This window comes from Macrobrachium nipponense, chromosome 9, assembly GCF_015104395.2.
Source record: "Macrobrachium nipponense isolate FS-2020 chromosome 9, ASM1510439v2, whole genome shotgun sequence".
Classification (NCBI taxonomy): Eukaryota; Metazoa; Arthropoda; class Malacostraca; order Decapoda; family Palaemonidae; genus Macrobrachium; species Macrobrachium nipponense.
In genome coordinates this window covers 19,396,729-19,404,159 of record NC_061110.1, presented here as the reverse complement: position 1 = coordinate 19,404,159, position 7,431 = coordinate 19,396,729, and positions in this window count along the sequence as shown.

Here is a 7,431-nt window from a genome sequence, read left to right as displayed (position 1 = left end):
TCTCATCTTTCGTATTGCACTTCCTACATTATGGGAGAGATGTTATTTCCATCTATCGTTCTTTGGATATATCTGGTTCTTAGGGCCTGATCTTGTGCCGCTGTTACCATTCCTTCAGTTTCCTTCTTGAGCTCTCCTCTCTGTAACTTTGCCATGTGTCATCGCTGGCCAGTTCTTTGGTCTGTCTCATGTATTGTCCTTGCATTGATTTGTTGTGCCATTCCTCTGTTCTGTTTGTCATTCTCCTGTCTCTGTATATTTTTGGGTCTTCGTCTACTTTTATCAGTCCTTCTTCCCATGCACTCTTGAGCCACTTGTCTTCACTGGTTTTCAGATATTGCCCCAGTGCTCTGTTCTCGATGTTGACGCAGTCCTCTATACTTAGTAGTCCTCTCACTCCTTCCTTTCGTGTTATGTAAAGTCTGTCCGTATTTGCTCTTGGGTGTAGTGCTTTGTGTATTGTCATAGGTTTCCTAGTTTTCTGGTCTATGCTGCGAAGTTCTGCCTTCGTCCATTCCACTATTCCTGCGCTGTATCTGATTACTGGCACTGCCCATGTGTTTATGATTATATTATTATTATTATTATTATTATTATTATTATTATTATTATTATTATTATTATTATTATTTAGAAAACATGAGGCACGTTTCACATTATTTCATTAATTAAATTATCGCCTACAATGCTTAATTAGCCCCAAAGTTTAGTCTATAATATATCATATTTCATGACCTTACTATCCCTATTCATGTGGAACAAGGCCACAGGTACCATCGACCTGAAATTCAAGCCTCCAAAGAAATGGCCTTCATTAAAGGAGATGATTTACAAAGCCTTTTCATTTTGTCACCACTAGCCCCCAGCAGGATTCGATCCTGAAGGAGGAGAACCCTTTCCTTACACTTACCTCAGTAGAAAAGGATCATGAGATCTATTTTTCTCTCACCGCTACTACAGTAGACTCACATCAGCCGTGCATCTCATGTCTAGGCCAGTCCTGATTGGCTGTTCATAAGCCAATCACAGAGCCGGAAACTGTCTCTCGAGAGAGTTCACATAGTCGGGATGTATGTTCCACCTATCCTGAGAGATACTTTTGAAAGACGTATCCTTCAGGAGAGGTAGAACATACATCCTACCTATGTGAACTCTAGAGAGAGACTGACAGCTTCCAGCCCTGTGATTGGCTTATCAACAGCCAATCAGGACTGGCCTAGACTGCATATGCATGGCTGATGTAAATCTACTATAGTGAGGAAGTCTAGAATTCTACGACACTAATAGAAAGGTTTCGCTAATCGTCGTTGGAACTTGTTTCATCCCTTTCAGTGTACCTCGTGAGCTGCACTGTAGGCATTACTTAAGGTTCTTTGTAGTGTCCCTTCGACCCCTAGCCGTAACTCTTACCATTCCTTTTACTATATCTCCACTCATATTCTCTTTCTTCCATCGTACTTTCCACCCTCTCCTAACAATATTGTTTCATGGTACAATTACGAGGTTTCCATCCTGATACACCTTTGAAACCTTCGTACTCTCAATATTCCTTTCAGCTATGAATGACCTCATAGGTCCCAGCGCTGGGCTTTTGGGCTTAAATTTCATATTCCATATTCCATTCCCCTGTAATCTTTGTAATCCCACTTTACGATATGAATCCGTCAATTTCCTGATGTCTCTGGTAAAATACTATTGACCAGAAAGAGCACCAAAGTGACAAAGTCAAGACTCATTAGATTTGGGTAAAAGTTCTTTCTTAAAACCTGGTCTATCCAGTTCGGCTCTTTGACCAACCATTTAAATAGATGATCGGTTTTTGAGCGAAGGGAAATCACTGTAATGAAAGACTTTATTTCCCTTGACCAATCTCATTTGATCTTAAGTCTTTTATGCTAAAATTTTCAAGGCTTTCTGTTTTTTCTTTTCGCTTATTTGGGGAGTAAGCCTTTACAAACTACTTTGTTTTTGTTGTTTTTTGGAGGGGGTTTGCCTAAAAAGGTCTGAAAAGAGGTTTCACGTTGAGCTAAAGAATTTTATGATAGGATATTTATGATTCATTTATTAGAATGAAAATGTAAAAAAAAAGTAATGTGCATGTTAAACAGTACCTAAAAATTAATTAATAAAACAGTTTATTTTTTTCTTTTCGTTGGTGAAACAAACTTTCTATTCGACCGCAGATTATAGCAGGCACTCGAGTAAGCTGGAAGTCGGATCTCGCCTTTTTTTTTACCTCTAGCCCGTAATTAATTCTCAGCAGTTTAAGGTTCGTAACTTGATTTAACTTCCTCAACATTCGTGAGTTTCATACTTTCTTTTCTCAACTTCACCGGTAATTGCTTCTAATTTCCTTAACCCTCACTGAGCAAATTTCACCATTTGTTTGCGACTATTTAGCCACAATTTTTCAGAGTATTCAATTCATTAACTAGATATAAATAGTTGCTTTAGAAACTATCTTTTTTTATTTGCTAAAACATCAAAGTATTCAAGATATATATAAACAGTTGCTTTAAAAAAATATCTTTTTTATTTGCTAAAACATCAGAGTATTCAATTCATTAACTAGATAAAAACAGTTCCTTTAAAAATATCATTCTTATTTGCAAAAACATCAAAGTATTCAATTCATTAACTAGATGTAAACAGTAGCTTAATTACTATCTTTTTTATTTGCCAAAGAATCAAATGATTCAGATTATGAATTTTCCATAAAAATTTTCTTAGACTATACTCTACCTAAGGAGATATATTATGAAGTAGAATATAAAGAAATTAAGTGTTTATTTCTCCGTCAAATACCATAATAAACACGTGAAAAAGTGTCGAAGTTTCTTCGGCACAACTAGTTTTCTGTACCAGCTGCTATAGGGCATTATCGAGGCCACCGAAAATACATCTATCTATCGGTGGTCTCGGTATAATACAATTCAAGGCAATTCAAATCTTTATTCATATGCAATGCATATAATTACACGAATTACATATATTTAAAAAAGAAAATGTTGTATGAACCGCGTCCCACGAATCTTTAACCACGGCCCATTGGTGGCTTATTCTATATCGTTGCCAGAAGCACGATTATGGCTAAATTTAACCTTATATAGAATAAAATCTACTGGAGCTAGAGGGCTGCAATTTGGTATGTGTGATGATTGATTGGAGGATGGATGATCAACATATTAATTTGCAGCCCTCTAGCCTCAGAAGTTTTTAAGATCTGAGGGCGGACAGAAAAAGTGCTGACGGACAGACAAAGCCAGCACAACAGTTTTCTTTTACAGAAAACTAAAATTAGCTTCAAAAACATGAAATGTATTATACAATTTTGTCGAGAAATTCTCTCTCTCTCTCTCTCTTCTCTCTCTCTCTCCCTCTCTCTCTCTCCACACACACACACACATACACACACATACACACACACACACACACACACACACACATATATATATATATATATATATATATATATATATATATATAGATATATATATATATATATATATATATATATATATATATATATATATATATGTATGTATATATATATATATATATATATATATATATATATATATATATATCATATATATATATATATATATATATATATATATATATATATATATATATATATATATATATATATATAAATATATAAATGATATTGATATTGAAAGGCACTCCGATGTTAAATAATTATGCAGATTTACAAAATGGAATTCATCCAAATTTTGCATATAATGGCCTCCCGATACCCATCGCCCAGCCCGTGTGGTCGGGATCACTAAAATAAAACCTTATTATAAATATAATAAAAGTATATTTAAATGAGATTAAGGGAATCAGCAACCATATAATAGACTGTCCGAATTATGTTTGAATAAAATAAGTCGTCCATTTAGTTTCCTATTACCTATATAAAAAAATATGACATGTTCTTTTTGGGTGGAATATCATGTTTGTCATTGGCATATTCCTTGCTTGTGTGGTTTTGCTCGGTGTTGGTCGCGTTCAGTAAAGTGGTCGATGTAGCGTCAGGAACGGAGGAGCCAGTTGAACTAAGCCAGTCCAGAATCTTAATGTTTACCTCCTAACAACTTCTTTAGTCAATGCATTGTCTTTCGTGAGGTCAGCGTTGTTTACAAATGGCCTCTTCAAGGAAGTTAGAGCTCTTTCAACTGTTTAGCTTCATATTTGCCTTGGTTTTTATAAATTGAAGAGGCCTTCTTAGAGTCTACACAATGATCCTAGACCTATCCTTGTTAGGCTAATGTTTTATATCTAATCTGTAGCATATGTGAGTATCTATATTTATCGATTTTTCCTCTTCGCAAAGGAAGCCTAATTTCCCCAGCATGCCCCTTTGATAAATCTGCTGTTTTACACACACATTTTTCAACGCAGTGTGACTTTATGCTTGCTTTTCAAGAAAAGAAACTGTTTCCTAAGAGAGATAGAGGGTTGATTAACTCGATTTACTGTTGTGAGTCGCTCTTTTATATTGCAATGTACTGAAAATATATGTATCAATATATCAGTTCTCTGTACGTTTTGAAATCTGTTGTCAGTAGGACTGAGCAGAAATCAGTCATACGTTCCTATTCAATGTTCAATAACCGTTTATCCTATTTCCTTTGTGTTGACCTCCCCTCAAAGAAACAAGAGAAGGTAAAGTAATTTGTTTCATTCCTTTTAGAAATTTATCTTATGTTTTACTTCATTCAGCTCTCTCTCTCTCTCTCTCTCTCTCTCTCTCTCTCTCTCTCTCTCTCTCTCTCTCTCTCTAGCTTCCTTTTTAGAGAAATGTTCTCGTCTCTTTGAATTTCTCTTCCAGTGGAAAGAGCCTCTTCCATGTAAACCTTGAAAAGAGAATTAAAACTAAAAATAATTTTATTCATATTTTCTATTTACTAAATATGAAGTTTATGAGCAATATGATTATTTGATTTTTTTTGTAGATATATCAAGTTTTCATTTAATATTCTTATCCATGTGACAATACTTTGAAAGCAATAAGATTTTTTCAGTATTAAGCTCTTTAACTTAAACTAACTATACACAAGTTATGATCAGTATCAATTTCTCTCTCTCTCTCTCTCTCTCTCTCTCTCTCTCTCTCTCTCTCTCTCTATGTTCTTAATTGTTAAAACTCTAAGCTCTTTCAAAATGCAATAGCTGTTATATATTCTTTTATTAGAAGTATTGTAATAATTATGAATTTTTAAAAAAATAATCACTTTCTGATAAATGCATTTCAAAAATCAAGATCAAATAAACAAGCAGGGTCCTTTTTTACCCCTCAATAATGGTTTTGTTATAATTTACATTTAGCTAATAATAATTATATCTGATTATTATCTTCATCTGCTTTATATTAATCTGTCCTTCTGCACTTTTTTCTGTCCATATTTTTCTGTCCGTCCTCAGATCTTAAAAACTACCGAGGCTAGAGGGATGCAATTTGCAATGTTGATCATCCACTCTCCAAACATTAAACATGCCAAATTGCAACCCTCTAGCCTCAATAGTTTTATTTAATTCAAAGTTAAAGTTAACCATGAATCGTGCATCCGGCAGCGCTTTCTGGAGCCATGGGACGCACCCTCACTCTACCGTATTTGTTGAGCAACTGGAGAGCTGCCGCATTATACGTTGTACAGGAAACTCGATTGTTCGGCGTATTTTATGGTCGTTTACTACGTGGAAATAATTTAAGTGCAACCTATTTTCTCGGGAATAACTATTCTTTTCCATTTTTTTTATAAATATGCCTAAAAACCACGGCTCTCTATAAGTTCCCAATCAGTGAGAAAGTAGTGAGGTTGGCTTCCCTGACGGAACATTTTTCACCCTGCCCATAAGACTGGTTAATGGGCAAACTTCGTCCATACATCATTGCGTGGAGTAACCTAAAGTATTTCATAAGTATTTTAAGAAGCCAGGCCCTTTTTCGAAGCTCACTTTACTGTCTTGTTTTTCTTATTTCTTTTATGGTTTTTTTTTTAATTTTAAGCCGCGATAGATATCTCCTGGATAGATTTCTTCAGAGGGTTGTTTTGGTGTTATTCTTTCGATAAGTTCAGTGTATTTTATTTTCAAAAGCTTTTCACTTCTTTAACGTACCTTATCAAATAATCCCATGTATATATATATATATATATATATATATATATATATATATATATTATATATATATATATATATATATATACAGAGAGAGAGAAGAGAGAGAGAGAGAGGAGTATCATATACATATATGTGTATATATATATATATTTTTATTGATAGATACTATATATATTAAGATATATATACTATATAATATATATTATATAATAGAGATATTTATTTATGATGGTGTATATAATATATCTACTTCTCAAAAAACACTCACGATCTAACCAAAGCAACTTGAAGCCGAAATATTTCGTCTCGGCAGATCAATCACTCTATCATTTTTACAGGTACAAATCAAATCATGAGCAAAATCCATTCATAAAAGAGCTAAAATCACTTATAATATACTTTTGTGTGTTCCCTTTTGATCGGAGACCATCAATCGCAGTCGGCCATTCAAAAGGCAAGGCAAAATTAGTTCCAACAACAGTATGAAAAAAAGACCCCCCGAAAAAAAGGAAAAAAGTTTCGATAATATTCAGCCCAAAACGCCATTAAATTTTTAATCTTAAACTTCTTTGATCTCGTATTTTAATTATTAGTAGTGACTGATACTCGGAAAGTTAGATTGAATTCCTCGAATAAATACTTTTATTCTTTCTCATTTTTCGTTTTTTTTTCTTGTTGATTTATCATTTTTCGGTTTCCACAAACCGAAAAATGAGAAACAAGAAAAAAAAAAAAGAAAATGAGAAAGAATAAAAGTATTTATTCGAGGAATTCAATCTAACGTTTCCGAGTATCCAGTCACTACTAATAATTAAAATACGAGATCAAAGAAGTTTAAGATTAAAAATTTAATGGCGTTTTGGGCTGAATATTATCGAAACTTTTTTTTATCTTTTTTTGGGAGGCTTTTTCTCATACTGGTGTTGGAACTAATTTTGCCTTGCCTTTTGAATGGCCGACTGCGATTGATGGTGTCCGATCAAAAGGGAACACACAAAAGTATATTATAAGTGATTTTAGCTCTTTTATGAAGGATTTTGCCCATGATTTGCTGTGTACAAACCTGTAAAAATGATAGAGCGATTGATCTGCGAGACGAAATATTTCGGCTTCAAGTTGCTTTGGTTAGATCGTGAGTGTTTTGAGAAGTAGATATATATATATACACTCATAAATAAATATATATATATAGATATATAATATATAATATATATTATATATATATATATATATATATAAAAAATATAATATATACACATATATGTATATGACTACTCTCTCTCTCCTCTCTCTCTCTCT